Source organism: Panthera uncia (assembly GCF_023721935.1).
Source record: "Panthera uncia isolate 11264 chromosome B2 unlocalized genomic scaffold, Puncia_PCG_1.0 HiC_scaffold_25, whole genome shotgun sequence".
Lineage (NCBI taxonomy): Eukaryota > Metazoa > Chordata > Mammalia > Carnivora > Felidae > Panthera > Panthera uncia.
Window position 1 is genome coordinate 9,131,817 of NW_026057581.1, and position 17,484 is coordinate 9,149,300.

Consider the following 17,484-nt stretch of genomic DNA (forward strand, 5'->3'; position numbering starts at 1 on the left):
ACTGACGGGGGAGGAGAGGGACGCGGAGACTTCCAGAAGCTGGCAGTAGGGGAAGCTGTGCCCGTTCCTGGGCCTGGAGGGAGGAGGGGTCGCCTGGGCCCAGTAAGGAGCTGTCCTCCTGATGGCAACGCAGGAGGGAACAAGGCAAACGGGCCCCACTTTCCCTCCTCACGTCCTCCCATTTACAGCTGGTGCCGGAATGGGCAGTGAGGCCGGGAGTCAGCCTCGGGCACAGAGCCGGCCAGGAAAGGGCGCAGAACTGATTCGGAGAATGACCAGCAGCACGCTTGAGTCTGTTCCATCAACAGTATGCACGCGTTTTATTGCATTCATTCTCGTCTATTTATTTTAGTGCAGGCAACCTCAGAGATACTGTGGGTTCAGTTCCAGACCGCCGCAATAAAGTGAATATTGCAATAAAGCGAATCGAATGAATTTTATAAAAGTTACACTTACATTGTACTAATTGTGTAATAGCATCATGTTGAAAAAAGGTACACCCTTAATTTAAAACGCTTTATTGCTAAAAAAATGCTAACCGTCATCTGAGCTTTCAGCCGTTCAGAATTTTTGTGCAGGGGGAGGGCCTTGCCTCCATGTCAATGGCTGCCAGTGGATCAGCATGGTGGCTGCTGAAGGCTGAGGTGGCTGTGGCCATTTCTTAAGATAAGACAACAATGAAGGTTGTCACATCCATGGGAATCTTCCGTTTAGGAACATTTTTTCCATAGCATGTGGTGCTGTTTGACAGCATTTTACCCGTAGAACGTCTTTCAGAATTGGAATTCATCCTCTCAAACTCTGCCACTGCTTCATCAACTAAGTTCATGTAATGTTCTAAATCTTCTGTTGCCATCCCAATAATCTTCACGGCGTCTTCACCAGGAGTAGTTTCCATCTCAAGAAACCATTGTCTTTGCTCCTCCATTGGAAGCAACTCCTCATCTGTTCAAGTTTGATCATGAGGTTGCACAAGTCAGTCACATCTTCAGGCTCCTCTTCTAGTTCTTTCGCTGTTTCCACCACACCTACAGTGACTTCGTCTATGGAAGTCTTGAGCCCCTCAGAGTCATCCATGAGGGTTGGAATTCACTTCTTCCAAATTCCTGTTCATGTTGATATTTTGGCCCCTTCCCATGAATCACGAATGTTCTTAATGGAATCTAGAATGGTGAGTCCTTTTTAGGTTTTCGATTTACTTTGCCCACATACATAAGAGGAATCACTGTCTATGGAAGCTATAGCACTATGAAATGTATTTCGTAAATAAGGCTTGAAAGTCAAAATTATTCCTTGACCCATGAGCTCCAGAATGGATGTTACATCAGTAGGCATGAAAACAACATTTATCTCGTCCATCTCCCTCAGAGCTCTTGGGTGAGCAGGTGCATTGTCAAAGAGCAGTAATATTTTGAAAGGGGTTTTTTTCCCCTCCTCAGAGCAGTAGGTCTCAACAGTGGGCTTAAAATATTCAGTAAACCAGGGGAAGGAAAAAAAAAAGAGGTTAGAGTGGGAGAGAGCCAAAGCATAAGAGACTCTTAAAAACTGAGAACAAACAGGGTTGATGGGGGGGTGGGAGAGAGGGGAGGGTGGGTGATGGGTATTGAGGAAGGCACCTTTTGGGATGAGCACTGGGTGTGGTATGGAAACCAATTTGACAATAAATTTCACATATTGAAAAGAAATATTCAGTAAACCATGTTGTAAACAAATGTCCTGTCATCTAGGCTTTATTGTTCCATTTATGGAGAGAGCACTGGCAGAGTAGATCCAGCATCATTCCTAAGGGCCTTCGGAGTTTTGGAATGGTGAATGAGCGTTGGCTTCAGCTTAAAGTCAACAGTTGCATTAGCCCCTTACAAAACAGTCAGCCTGTCCTATGAAGCTTTGAAGCCAGGCATTGACTTCTCTCTAGCTATGAAAGTCCTACATGTAATCTTCTTCCAGTAGGTGGCTATTTCATCTACATTAAAAACTTGTGGGACACCTGGGTGGCTCAGTCGGTTGTGCATCCGGCTTCGGCTCAGATCATGATCTCATAGTTTGTGAGTTCGAGCCCCGCATCAGGCTTGGCGCTGACAGCTCAGAGCCTGGAGCCTGCTTTGGATTCTGTGTCTCCCTCTCTCTCTGCCCCTCTCCTCAACCTCTCAAAATAAACATTAAAAAAAATTAACCAAATTTTTGTTGTTTAGTGTAGCCACCGTCATTAACTACCTCAGCTAGATCTGCTGGAGAATTTGCTGCAGCTTCTACATCAGCACCTGCTGCTTCACCGTGAACTTTGATGTCATGGAGACAGCTTCTTTCTTAAACCTCATGAACCAACCTCTGCTGGCTTCAAACGTTCCTTCCGCAGCTTCCTCACCTCTCTCACCCAACCTGAAGAGATCCAGGGCCTTGCTCTGCATGAGGCTTTGGCTTAAGGGAATGTTGTGGCTGGTTTGATCTTCTATCCAGACCACTCAGACTTTCTCCTTATCAGCAAAAAGGCTGTTTCCCTTTCTTATCATTCGTGTGTTCACGGGAGCAGCACTTTTCATTTCCTTCAAGAACTTCTCCTTTGCATTCACAAGTTCTCTGTTTGGCACAAGAGGCCTTGTTTTCAGCTTGTCTTGGCTTTCACCATGCCTTCCTCACTGAGCTTAACCATTTCTAGCTTTTGACTTAAAGTGAGAGACAAGTGACTCTTCCCTTCACTTGAACACTTAGAGCCCACGTAGGGTCCTTAACTGGCCTCATTTCGACATCATGGTGTCTCAGGGAATAGAGAGGCCTGAAGAGAGGGAGGGAGAAAGATGGGGGGATGACTGGTCAGTGTAACAGCTGGAACACAGAGTATTTATTGGTTAAGTTCTCTGTCTTCTATGGGTACAGTTCACAGAATCCCAGAACAATTGCAATAGTAAAGTCAAAGATCACCAATCACAGATCACCATCACAGATAGAATAATAATGAAAAAATTTGAAATATTTCAAAAATTACCAAAATGTGACACAGAGACATGCAGTGAGCAAATACTGTTAGAAAAGTGGCAGCTTAGTCTCACTCAACCCAGGGCTGCCTCAAACCTCCAAGTCGTAAAGAAACACACATCCGTGGAGCGCAATACAGCGAGCTGTGCCTTATGTAGACACAGTGCTTGTGATTAGTAAATCACAGAACTTTAGGCATGAAGGGGACCTCAGTTCATCTTTAATTTCTCTGTCCACATGTCTTAGAAAATTAGATGTAGTTATATGTCCATAAAGGGGCTTCCAATGAACATTTCTTCACCACCGTATTTTATCAGCGTTACACCTTCGGTCTCCTTATTCCAGCATACAGCCCGTCCCCCCACCGCCCCCCACTTTCCCAAATATTTAAGGCTTCTTCCTCCCTCAAGATCTCTGCCAATGTCATACTTTGTAGATGCATTCAGCAGCAACGGCATTGACTTAGAACATGTTTGGGTTCTCAGAATGCCCCATGATACAACTGGTTCTACAGATGTGTGGTGCCACACACAGAATCTTATCAGGGTCACTCAAGTGGGACACTGGAACATGCTGTCAAGGAGGGAGCAGAACAAGGAGATGGCCCTCGTTTGAGGAGGGAATGGCCCAGCAGGAGGGAGGAGGCATCAAAGGAGACAGAGAAATGACCATGGAAATAGTAGAATCAGCCTAGGGCAATGTCTTAGAAGACAACAATAGGAAAGAATTTTAAGAAAAAATCTCCAGTATCAGACACTGCACTAAGCACAGTGCTGGCAGGTGGAAAGCACTCGAAGGTCTGGGGTTTTCCCCCCACTATTCATGCATTCATTCACTCATTCATTCACACATCCATTATTTCATTCAGTCACCCATTCTACAAATATGCATGTGTCGCTAAGTGCCGGGTGCTAATCACATCGAAGTGAACAAAACAAGCACTGTCCCTCCTCTGTCCTCAAGTTTATATTCTTTGGGGAAAAGGAATGGGGTGAAGAGACACAAGGTACAAACTCAAGTATACATTCATATAGTATCAGGTAGTAATAAAAAAAACAAAGCAAGTTAAGGAGAAAGGAAAATCCCATAACGCTACTCTGAGTTGAGCAGGCAGGGAAGGCTCTTTGCGGGGAGGATATTTAAATGGAGAATGGAATGAAGCGAGGCATGAGGTGTTAGTGGCCGCAACGATTGAGGAGATGTTGTTGATGATGATGATGCTGAAGAGGAATAATGATTAAGACTTGTAGACCATTTTTGTCAATGGTGCCAAGGAATGAGAGAGTTATACAATGGCAAAAGTGGTCAGCAAGCAAAGTGCAACAGTGATGTCCCAATAAAGGACAGGAAGTGTTCATTGCCTTGTGAGGTCGAGCATGCAAGGAGGTTAGTGACCCCGAAGAGAACAGTTGCCATGACTTGTAGAGAAGGAAAATAAATTGCAGATGATTAAGGAGTAAGGGGGTAATAGGAAATGGGTAGAGGGGAGAGGTTTTGAGACAGGTTAGCAAAGAGGAAAGGATTGGGAGTGGAGTAGCTAGGCACAAAATAACATAAAGCTAGATCTCAGGTTTTTTCCTCCTCTAGACTAGGGTTTCTCAACCTGGGTACAATGGACATTTGGGGCTGGATAATTCTTTGTGTGGGGTGGGCAAGGGGACTGCCCTATGCACGGTAGGATGTTCAACAGCATCCCTGGTCTGTACCTACTCGATGCCAATGGCAATGGAGTTTTGACAACCAAAATAGTCTCTAGATGTTGCTAAATATTTCCCAGAGGCAAAATCACTCTTTAGTGAAGAAGTACCACCCCAAACTGAGATGGTCCGAGTATGTTTGAAATGATAGAGAAAGAGCCTGTGGAGAAGGAAAGAAAAGGGATACTGGAAAGGGAGGGTCTAAATGTTGAGGAGTAGCAGTCAGGAAGTTCAACATGTTTTCCCTGAAAGTGAAAAAACAAAGGCACAACTATATGAAGTACTAGTAAATACTTTGTGTTATGAGTTTAGGAACAAATGTTGTCATTCTGAATTAAGAAGGAAGCATTCAAGCTGAAAATTAAAAAAAAAAAAAGTATTTGTTGTAACCATTTCGAAACCAGTATGCAAACTTACAAGGAAAAACAGTATTATTAAAAAAAGATAAATCATTAGTTATCCTTTTACGTATCAGTAGAATTAAGACCAATGCTGATGTTTGAATTGGAGAGTCGATCGTATGATTCACAAATTGCCCCTTAGCCTGGGAAGTCCTTAACTTGGGATTGAAGACAGATGTTTCTGATGTGACTCATGTATTTTTACCACTTTCTCATGGCCATGGACTCAGATTATTCCTCTCTGTGTCTTGATGATGTCAGTATCTTGTTTACACAGAATGAGCCTGCCTAAGTCAAAACTAGCCCTGTCACGTGATGCATGATAAAAATACATAGGCGAGTTTCTTTTTAGATGGGATACGGTTGCAAGCTCCAGGGTAACAGACTTGATTTCTGGGTTGAGCACAGGAACTTTAGACATTCGAGAACATTCGAGAATAACGGAATTTCAGAGTTGAGAAGGATTGTCCCAATTACCTCCGCAAACATTTCACAATTTCTCAAGTTGCCATTTCAGGTGTTGCGCATTAAAAATAAAAGTTGTGTCTCTCCTCAGGAGAGAACAAATGTGAATATGCTGCTTGGCAATTATGTACTTTTTTCTCCCGAAATTAAAAATAATTTTTTTTTAACATTTGTTCATTTTTGAGAGACAGCGTGAGAGTGGGGGAGGGGCAGATGGCGAGAGGGAGACGCGGGATCTGAAGCAGGTTCCAGGCTCTGAGCTCTCAGCACGCAGGGCTCAAACTCACGAAGTGTGATATCATGACCTGAGCCAAAGTCGGACGCTTAACCCATTGAGCCACCCAGGTGCCCCATCTCCTAAGTGAAAATCAAGTGTTAATCGACACCTGAAAAGGTACCTTTTTTGGCATTTATTGAGAGCCTACACTATGGAGAGCTAATGTAGTTATTTTATGATGTGATTTCCTTAAAGCCTCATGACGATTCAGTGAGCCAGGTATTTTTCCCGTCTGCCAGAGAGAAAAACTTGCAGTCACATTCAAAATTAGACTGCAAAACCCATCAATATGGAAACGGCTGTTTTATGTCCAAAGCTGATTCTGGACATTCTCCCCCCAGTGATTTTTACCAGTCTCTGATGAGATCTCAACTTCTTTTGAACAGTAAATGCACAAATTGAACTACTTTGGGACTGATATTCAGGCAGGGTGTTTCACCCAGCCGGTCTCTGTCCAGTGGAGTGGAGTTAACAGACGTGATTTTGACTCCTCACGTCATGTCTAGCAGGGTCCCCTTCTTCAGTCCCTTCTGGCAGACCTCTCTAGCAACACACTGTGGCCACGATCTACTGCGGGTCATACGAGACGTCAGTAAGAGGTAATCGTCTTTGAGATTTAAAACGAGAACTTGGGTTCGCCCATTGCCTTCCCTACGAGGAGAGATTTTTGAGTTTTTAATTTAGTAACTAAGTTTTCGCAAGCAAGCTTATGATGTTGCAAGTTTTGTTGGAATTTATTACATCCAAAAGACTTAAAAAGCCCTGAGAAAATCATCACTTTCTTGTAAGTAACTGATTTGCATCATGAGGACCCTTTCCTTGAATGGGTGGTTCTGGTCTAATCTATACATTTTCTTAACTTTCATGGTAACTGGTATTAATGTACTTGGTATATGTTTTCTATCTATCTATCTATCTAGTCGGCTGCTCCAAATGTTTCGTTTCTTTGTTGGCTGTCTTCTCATTTGGCCCTTAAGAGCTCAAAAACAATACAAAGAGCACAATAACTCGTGGAGTATATTTAACCACAGGAAAAAGAGCATCTCTGATAAGCTTCACTTCTCCCAAACATTGTAAAGGGACACACCGAAGAGATTTAAAAAAAGAAATCTGTGGATGTAAGTGTTAGGCTATTCAGGGTAAAAGCTTCCTGTGAGCCTCCAATCCGGCATCTCACTCAACCGAACAAGGGATCTCTCCCCAACGTGCCTGTCGATGAAATGATTTGGAAAGCAGAGTTGGGTGGGCCGGTGGGGAAAGATAGATGAGTGGCCTCTGTGTCTGCGAGGTGGTCAGTGAGAGAGGCGAAGCCCTTCCCCCCACTCCCATGGCTGATGTGCCACTCTTTCTCTATACAAAGACAATTTGCTTTTCATGTAGTAATGAAGAACAATGTTTAACAGACAAAGGAGCTTCTAGTTTATTATTGTGCTGTCTTTGACTAGAGCTAGATGCTGGGAAAAATGGTAATTCACAGTGTGAATGCTTCTTTTCCAGCCGTACGGGTTATGGCTGAGCATGTACATTGTATATTGCAGATGGTATAATAGCAAACACTGTGAGAACAAGGAAAGAATGAATTACGGCTTTTTTTTTCCTTGCTAGCCAAGAAACCAGGAATTTCTTCACAATAATTTTTATGCACGTCTCTGTGTGCATAGGTTATTCCTTGGCAATATGCACTGTAGATGCTGCTAAATGCTTTTAGGGTTTTTAAATTAATGTAGGAAGTCTACCGTGATGCTCTTGGAACACCTGTGTTCTCCTGCTTTTTCCCCCATAAACTGATACAAGGCACAGGTGGTGCCTCATTAACTTATTTGATGCAAATAAAAACATATTGCATGATTTCTTCTCCTTAACTGTATAATCACTGAAACATAATTTTGCTGATTAATGCAACAAACTTTGGGAGAAAGAATTCAGCAATTTTTGTCAGTTCCCTGATGCTGAAGGCATTTGTAGCCCATGGGAATCTGATTTAAATGAACAAGTAGTGGGAATGTCTCTTTCCTATGTAAGAAGTCTCTTCCCCCCTGTTTAGTCTTTTCTGTGTGTCACAGGACACTCCGTCATAAAGAACTGGAAAAAAAGGAAGAGCAAATTTCCCATGGAGGTAGAGGCAGTGGAAACCCGGACGAAGAATCATCTTAAATCAGCAGGCTTATGAGTTCTGATTCAGTGTTCAGATACTGTTATCAATGATTTCCAAAAAGTGACATTGATTTGCTTTGGAAACAATGATGGAAAAATAGCGAATGTGTACCCAGAATGCTTTTAGAGTTCTAAAATCATACTGGAAAATGTCCGAGCATTCCAACACAACTATAAACAGTACCAGTCTGTATTTAGGGGGTGATGGCAAGTCTGTTTTTAAAAGTCTTTTGCGATATTATTTCTGTTTTTAATTTATTGAATTAAAGCCAGATTTATTCAATTAAGATAATACACTTCAAGGTTAACTGCCATTTGCTGTTCATTTAGGCAAGCTATTGTACAGTTATGTAAATTTCATGAACAGAGACACTGCTTGAGTGTCTTAATTACAAGCAAAAAGTGTCATTTAAATATGAATTAAGCGAATAGTTGCCAGTATTTCCTGTTCCTGTATTTTCTATCTTCTTAAAATCTAAAGGCTACCCAAGGATCTGTACTGTGCCCCAAGATTTTTCTTTTTCCTATAAAATAAAAACACCCCTACTACTAAATATTATTTCTAAAAGTAGGAAAAACACGTAAAAACGCCATTATCTCATTGATTATTAATCAGAGTAATACCTGAAGAAGAGGGTGCCAATTTTTCCCAGTTGGCCGCTGACCATCCTTTTGACCTTGTTGCGGAATTTAAAAATTATCTCACTTATGCAAGGGGAGTAATTTGCTGCATGGGTCATTTGCTCAAATTCACTATGTTTGCGAATTCATATTTTTAAAAATGACTCTCCTTTCATCTACCCATTTATCATGCATCCAAACATTCAGTTTGCAGACTCAAACCCTGGGATGCACGGAGTATTACCACTGCTTCATCTGTGTTGAAAGAAACCCTTCTTTGAATTTCGAACCTTCGCAACTGAAATCGTGTTTAGCAAAAGTGACCCCATGACCTGATTCTCTGCCGGTTTCTGTGAAATAATTCCCCGCGCATCTCGGATTGACTGACAAGCACCGTTTTTGTTTGTGTCTCTGTTTCTGGATGGTGCTTGTACAGAAAAATGACCTAGAGACAATCTGGCATTCATCATGAAGGAAGGGAAGGATTCACAATTAGTTAATGAAAACCACACCTCCGTGCCGGGCAGTCCGTTCCCAGATCCCGTCCCAAGCCATAAGGCGGCCTTGCAGCCTGGGGAGAGATTCCCAGCCGCCCCCCAAGGTAGCACCCGCTCGCTCCCCCAGGAGCGAGGAGCTCACTATTCACTGAGTGTTTGCGTCATCCTTTCCAACATGTTCCCACTGATACATTAAAGGAATTAATTGCTCATAATGATCTCACCATCTGTTAACAGAGGTTCATACCTACAGGCTGGTGGCCCGCGGTGGTTCTATTCAGGGATCAATGGGCAATGCCGGGCCAACGCTTTCCCACATTGCCTGCCTCTGCGCGCTGAAAGGGGGGAGGAGAGCCGGGCCGGCCATCTGCTCCCTGTCTTTCTGTGCGAGACCTTGATGCGGTCCAGCACAGCTCCGAGCTGACTCCAGTCCGATTGGAATGTGGCTGATCTGAGAGCCTCTCAAAGCTGTGAAAGTGAGTCAAAAGGAGATGCCCATTGTCCGGCATGGCTGAAAGAAAATGATCACTTTAAAATTCATAACTCCCAGGTGCCTGCCATCTATTCATGGGAAAAACCCTCTGAACTTCTCTTCATTAAAGAGAGAGAGGGGAGTCTTGCTAAAAAGAGAGAAAAGGAAGTAGTTTGTGGGAATGTGCAGGGGATTTTCAGGCTAAACAAATGAGGAATTTGGAATTTTTTCACTTGTATTAAAAGGGCTGTGCAGGGAAGGGCAAGCTCTTATTTTAAAAAGGGGTGGGGAGGGGGGGATGCCTGCCCGGGGCCCTGGAGCAACTCATAGAGAACATTTTAATTTTTTTTTTTTTTTTGTCTCCAGGAGAATTCAAAGAGCGCTCTGCCTTTTTATTTACCTGAGGCTGAGAAAATTTTCCCATTCGATTCTGAACGGCGGGCGCTCCGCACTCGTAGCTGATTTCCACTCCTATTCCCTTAGCGTGTAGTTTGGGTGGGAATGTATGGAAGAACGAGTCCAGGAAATTCCCAAGTGTTACAGGACGTGGGTGGGCACAATGAAACTCAAAGCTATCGGGTGTTTCTGAGGAGTTCATTCAAGCAAGGTTACCTGTAGCCACCAAGGTACCTGTCAGGAGTAGAGTCCTCTCTGTGCCTTGAAGACCGACGGGCAGTAAGGGGATGGAAAGAGTCTCTCTGCCTGGCAAATGGGGATTCAGCCACGTTCCAGAGCCCTGGGAATCACGGGGCTGATGGATCAACCACTCTTGGCTCTTAGTCATTGTGGAAAATTGGTGTTGCACATAAGAATTCAAAGGGATTTATGGATTCATGAATTGAGAGCCAAAACAAAAGTAGAAATAGAGAGACCTACATTCTCGGTCTTGAAAATCTTTTGTCCTATAGATGATGGCTTATGTCCCATAGAGGTTAAGTGACATGCTCAAAGTCACAGAGTGAGTCACAAAACCTGGGCTACAACCTTATCTTACTGGTGATTTCTTTTTTCCTGCTTCAGGCTGCCTCCCTGAATAGTGTGGGGTTTAAAATAATTTTTGCTCGACTTTCTCTAATTAAAATATAGATCGGTATCACCAACCTAAATAATAGAATGGTCCCTTTTAAAAGAAATTCTGAGCTCTTAGAAAGATTATGAATACCAGTACTCATCACTAGCACATACAAAATAGAAAATTGATCAAGGAAGTTACTATGATAAGAAAATATGGCAGTAAGTGGCAGAAACTATTGATGAAATGGTGGTAAGGTCCAGTCTCTTGGACATAAATAACCACATAAAAGGAACAAGCAGGAAAGGTAAAAATTGGCAATGATCAATGCAGACTCAAAAAAACACAAAAAACACAAGCAGGGAGTCTAAAGGGGTGGATGGTGGAAAGGCGATGGAAGAATCTAGAAACAACCCACATTTCTGGAAGCGAGAGAAGGTAAGTCGGATAGAATCAGTGTTGCTGGTCTTTCCTAACAAATAAAAGGTCACCACCTTCACCATATTCTTTTCCAGAAATTTAGACTCAGTCTATGGAGACTCTTTGTTTTGCTTGACTTTTCCTCCATGGGAGCGTATCTTTAATTTTGTTATGGTGGATGGGAACAGAAAATTCTCCGAACAGAATTGTGACATGTTTTCATGGTAGATTTAAGTGGGGCAAAAATCATTAGTCCAAATTGATTCTTAAATTATTAAGTTGTTTGACTCTACAGCTTATATGGACAAAGTCAGAATTGGTGAAATATGGGTGACAACACCATCCCCACCCCCTACTCCCCCCACCCCACCTCCCCGCCATGAATAGTACAAACGGATTGAGCATTGGGATAGAGGTTGACAAGAGCCCAAAGGGTGTGGCTAACATTTTCTCAAGTATTTCAGCTTTGGCCGGCCTGGACCTCCTGGGGGGGATCCCAGAGATTTTTCCAGAAAAAGTGAAAAATAAAGGTAAGCCAAAAGAAGAAATGAAGTAAAAGTTACCCCTAATCTCTGTTTCAGGGAAAACTTATGGTAGATTTTCAGAGTATATATAAAACAACGACAAAATCAGATCATATTATTCATATTATCTTACCCAGTATTTAAGCTGAGATATGACATTGTAGATACTTGACCACTTTTGACCTTACCAAAAAATATGGCAATTCATAGATGGGTGAGCTGAAAAGCTTTTTCACTCAGGGATATATCATGAACCTCTTTCCTTTCCAATAAATAGGCAACCACATCCATTTTTGGTGGTTTCAAATATGGTTTAGGAACTGTATGAACAAGTGTTCTCTGAAGGTTCTGAGTGTCTCAGCTCTTCTCAGGATTGGATTTAGAACCACACACAGATTTCACAGTAGAGTTAATCTATGTTGGAGAAAGACAGTTTGTTAAACGTGGACTTAAAAATGTCAGTCATTATTTTTTCCTCCTGCACCGAAATGGTAGCTTTCTTCCTACTGATGCATACACCCCTTCACACATCATGACTGAAAGCCTGCAAGCTTTAGACCAGCTTCTCCACTTCTGGCAAAGGAGGAGTATAATGAGTGAGAATGTGCCTTAAGAATGAGGCATGCACAGATACCCAAATGACCTAAGTGCTACCTACTCAAACAATGACAGTGACCACAAGCAATGCACTTAAAAACAACAGGAACAAAACCCCAAGCCAACAAGTCACAAAACATCAAACACCAATAAAGCGATAAAGCCTGTGGTATGGAATTCAGAGACAGGCCATTTCTTTAGGGGCTTTGGGTGAAGAATGTAGTTGGTGGAACAGCCAGGTTGTGGGCTCTGTTACGATTTGTGGGGCTAGGATCCCCAACGTTGTATCTTTAAGACCCAAATTCTTAGGGTGTCTGAGCTCCCAGAGGAATGTGTAACTGTTCATTTATTTACATCTACTTTATTTCCAATACTTCTTTTTCCTGTCAAATGCCAGGTGAGGCCTCATAGCTGCTTCTTCTAAACCTCCCTTGTTTTGCAGGGTTTTTTGGGTTTTTTTTTGCTCTGTTTTGTTTTGTTTTGTTTCCCCACGGACTGTTATGAGGACCAGAAATGCCCATCTTCTCTATAGATGAATACATTTTCTTTTCCCTTTCAAGAATCCTAGAGGAAAATTTCCTCCTCTTTTAATTATTCAGTTTTTGAGAACAGTTTTTGAAACTTGCTTTGCCATTGTAATCACTTTACATTTGCTCGCTCATGTGACTCAACTTTGTTCTCCTTTCTTGCGTTCAAAATTAATACACAGAGATTTTAAAAGCACACCAACAAAAGCAAATACACTTTAATGCCATGCTCCCCCCCACCCTCCAGTTCTTACAAACACGGGTCTTGTAGGGTTAGCTGATCTCTGGGTTTTATTATTTTCCCTCCCTTTTCTTTCTTTAAAAAAAAATGCATGGAAAGTAAAAGTTTATTGGGGGCAAAGAGGTTCAATGACGATTTTTCCCTCCAACAAATTAATCTTGTATAACCTGCATTAGAAAGGCCATTTTTAAAAAGAGGAGGAAATACTCATTGGAGCCTTATTTGGAACTCTTGCGGGTTTGAGTTCACATTTGCACCAGCCAGAGATTTTCAATTAGCAGTGCCTTAGAAAACAGGGACCCCTGCCTTTGTCAGTGTCCTGTGCAAGAAGAAGAGCAAATAGATTGGAAATGGTCTTATGGCTCAAGCTCCTGGGAAAATGTAACAGGTGTTACAGCTCAGCTGGGTGTGAGATTTATGAAAAAAGCCCACTCAGACTTTGCCCATAGAATTCTGCTTTCTAGCCAGGGCTTCAAGTAGGAAGAAACTAATGACTTCATTACCATCTCAATTCTGGGAAATGCCTGGTCCAGACCCGAATCATGAAAGGAAAGGTATAGCACTCTGGGTGACCTTGCGAGATCAAAATGTTATTTAGAGCAATTCCATTAGTCAGAGCCATAAACCCGAAAGAACACACCCTTTAACCATAACGCTTTGGCCCTAACGTGAGAAAACAAAAACACAAACAAAAACAAAACGAATCCATACGGCAAAGGAGGGGGAAAGAAGAACAAAACCCCACCAGATTCTGTAATCATCATGCGACACTATTTCCCCCACTCTCTTTGAAAAGCCTTCACTTCCAGCCCTTCTTCCCCCTCACTCTTGTTGTGACACATTAAATGGCTCTTGTCGCTTTCCCATTTCCAGTGGATTATAATTGGGGGGTGAGATGGAAGCCAGGAATGATGTCAAATTTCCAAGCAGAGGAAGGTGAAATAAATCTCTTCAGTCCAAATAGTACTTAATAGCTCTAACAGTAGTACTGCTTAACTGGGGGCAATTAACAGTACATTTTTTTATTAGATAATTGCCTCTTTTATTCATCTGCAGTGGGAAAAACGTGGCACATGTGAGTCTGTCTCCTGTCCTGTTTATCCCTGCAAACAATCCTTCCTGGTCCTTGTGTTGCGTTTTTATTTGACGTTACTATTCCGCGGAGAAAGGACTTGGCCAGTGGAAATGCAATTTGGGTAACCTTCTCACAGTGTCTTTATCTCTAAATGCCAGGCCCCTCCTGGGGGGTCCTCCACCCCCATATGACTCATTTGTATTATGTTCTCACACGCTCTGCTTTCCAGAACACCTTTGGGGGGGTGGGGAAAGAAAAGCAAGTCCAAAGACAGATTGTTTATAAGGCCCAAGCTTTAAGGCCTCAAACTTGTTTCAGAAAAGCGAGGAGCTCTTTCCTACAACCCCATTCCTGAGAAAATCAACTTCACATTTAAGCCTCTAATTCACAGTCTCTCTTACGAAGTATGTGGTGGTGCCTCCCTGGTAGATCTGAGACCCTCAGTGGCCTGGGGGACATGCGGACTTTTGAACTGGAGCGCGTCACCTCCAAGAAAGCATTAGGCTGGATTGTTCCGAGTCTGTAGGCGTTAAAGCCAAATGGGATGACGGGCGTTTGAGCAAAGTCATTTGGATGGCGAGGGCCACAAATACCGCTGAGTATGGCGAAATTACCACTTAAGGGTTGGAATTCTCGGTCAACATACACCAACCTAGGGTCTGCCCACCACTTCCAGGATTAATTAGGGCTTGAATATAATTGGGGGTGTACTATAGGGACCGTGAAGGGGCCTCTTTAGTAGTCAAAACAAATTGGTTATGATGTTTGGGACGTTATTTCACGACAAGGGCTTTAGGTTAGAGACTGGAATTTTCCTGAAGGAAGTAAAATATATTGCCGAAGAACTATGTCAAAAGAAATCTTGCAGAGACTTCTTAGCATACCTGCAATATTCCTCCACGTCCCTTTTCAAATCTTCTATTTTCTTTTTCATTTTTAGTGTTTATTATTTTATATTTGTGAGAGAGGGGGTGAGCTGTGAGTGGGGCAGGGGCGGAGAAAGAGGGAGACGGAGGATCTGAAGCAGGCCCCCCACCGTCAGCAAGGAGGCTGACCTGGGGCTCAAACTCCAGAACTGGGAGATCCAGACCCGAGCCGAAGTCGCACGCTTAGCCGACTGGGCCACCCGGGCACCCCTATTTCTCTTTTTCAGTGTAAACATGTATGCATAAGAAGGTTGAAGAATCTTACATGAGTGTTACCGTTTATAAACGCATTTCTCTGCATTATTTCACCCAGCTTTGACACCAGTCGCTGGAGGCAGAAAGGTGAGGAAACCAGACTTCGGGAATGTGTTACACCTAAAACCAGATCTCCTGGCAATTGGTCCCATGCCCTTGCATGGACCTGATTCCTGGGGACAGTCTGGTCTTTGGTCACATTAGCCATCTATGGTTTTGATACTATCTTAAAATACTGATTCGCGCAATTTCACACAACAATGTTTAATAATTTCTTTATGATGATGGGAAGAAAAAAATGCCTAAAAAATAGATTTACTTACTAATCCTCCCTTAGACTCAGAAGCAGGGTTTTAAACTAGAAGATGGTTAAAGATTATTATTAAGGGCACCTGAGCATGAGTAATTCATAAAAAAAGCCTAAAAGATTCAAGGCAGTATATGAACAATAGGTAATTCAATGGATAAGGAACTAAGGGTGGGGGAGTGGTTAGCTGGAGGAAAATGTTGTAGTTGTAAAAGGAAAGTCCTGAAATACACCCTGAAAATGACCAGTATCATTCTGTCTTCCCTACTTCTGGCTGTGGAAATGTAAATATCCTCGGTGAACAATCAGGAAATTTGATCTAAAGTCTTTGCTGAGTTAGCAGAAAGCAGTCACAGGGTGAAATGCCCTTGCCTGGGCTGTGAAATCCCCAGTGGAGAAAAAACAAAACAAAACAAAACAAAACAAAAAAACAAAAAGAGAAACTGCAGGAGTCTGGACAACTTTTGAAGGTGCTGAGAGAATCATGTAGCTATGGATAAGCTACAGATGGAAAAAAAAGCCAAAATACAAAAAAAAAAAAAAAGAAAAAGAAAAAAAAGAAAAAAGAAAAGGAAAGAAAGAGAAGAAAAAGAACAAAAAAGGAAAGAATAAGGAAAAAGGACAACTTGAGCTAGAAAAGTAGTTATGCAAAGCTGAGGTAAAATCTGGTTTATAAGATGAACGAATTAGGGTCCCAACTAAATAACATTAATATTTGCTATTTTTTGAATATGTGCAACATTCCTGGCACTGCATTAGCACAAGGGAAATAGAGCACAAGGAAGACAGAGACCCTGCTTTGAAGGAGGTAAATGAGAGAAAGTTTGTAAAGCATTAAAAATTTCACAGCACTATGGGGTGCCTGGGTGGCTTAGTCAGTTGAGTGTCCTACTCTTGGTATCGGCTCAGATCGTGATCTCATGGTTCATGAGTTCAAGTCCTGTGTTGGGCTCTGCCCTGACAGCTCAGAGCCTGCTTGGGATTCTCTCTCTCTCTCTCTCTCTCTCTCCCTCTCCTCCCCTACTCATGCTGCTCTCTTTCTCTCAAAATGAATAAACAAAAGAATTGCACAGCACTATTTATACCAACACAAAGGATTAGCTCGTCGTTGTGTACTGGGATGAGCTTCAGATTGGATTTTGCAGATCACCTTGCTAATGCTCCCATTCTCATCCTCGGAAGAAGAGGCTCGAGTCTGGCTCACACTGAATGTGCAAGGGTTACATCGTTAATAACTGGTCATGAGATGTGGGCGCCATTCCTGCTCTGCCTGATGTTTTGGGCCAGTCATGGAACCTTCCATGGAACCATACAGACCATGTATCTGAGTTACAGAAGAAGCTATCCTTGCATGAGAATCACCTGACCACTTCATAAAAGTGAAAACAATATTGGGGCACCCGTGTGGTTCAGTCAGTTAGGCGTCCAACTCTTGATTTTTGCTCAGGTTATGATCCCAGGGTCATGGGATTGAGCCCCCCACTGGGGCTCCTTGCAGGGTGTGGCGCCTGCTTCAGATTCTTTCTCTCTCTACCTCTGCCCCTCTCCGCCACGCTCTCTCTCAAAACAAAACAAAACAAAAAGCAGTGAAAACAACATCAATATGAGATTCCGGACGTTTATACTTTTACTAACGATGTGCTATTAAGTAGTGGAAAGCGATGCTACTGGCCAATTATCAGGATGCCAGTCTGATATTTATATGTGAGTTTGAGCCTTTTTTTTAAAAAAGGTATTACTTTATATCTAGCTGGCATGCTCAGTTCGAGTTAGTTTTTATTTTAGAAGTTGGTAGAACCAGGAACCGTGCTGTTATTATTAGATATTATTTCTAAGCCGGAATTTTGGTGACATAATATAATGAATGTTTGTCATCTATTTCTCCCTTGTGCTTACTTTATGCTCACTTGCCAATAGAAATGATAAAACAACAAAATCAAACTGCAATTTTCTTCCAATATCCATTTTATGTTAGTCGACATAGCTTTTCTACAGTTAATGTTAGCTCAGATAATGAGGCGCAACGATAAGATCACTTTGTAT

General features: G+C 42.4%; 1 pseudogene; it reads right to left on the reverse strand.

Annotated features, from left to right (window-relative positions):
• Window positions 1–561: 561 nt before the first annotated feature.
• LOC125908502 (tigger transposable element-derived protein 1-like) lies at window positions 562–14,887 on the reverse strand (annotated as a pseudogene).
• Between the last annotated feature and the right edge of the window lie 2,597 nt (window positions 14,888–17,484).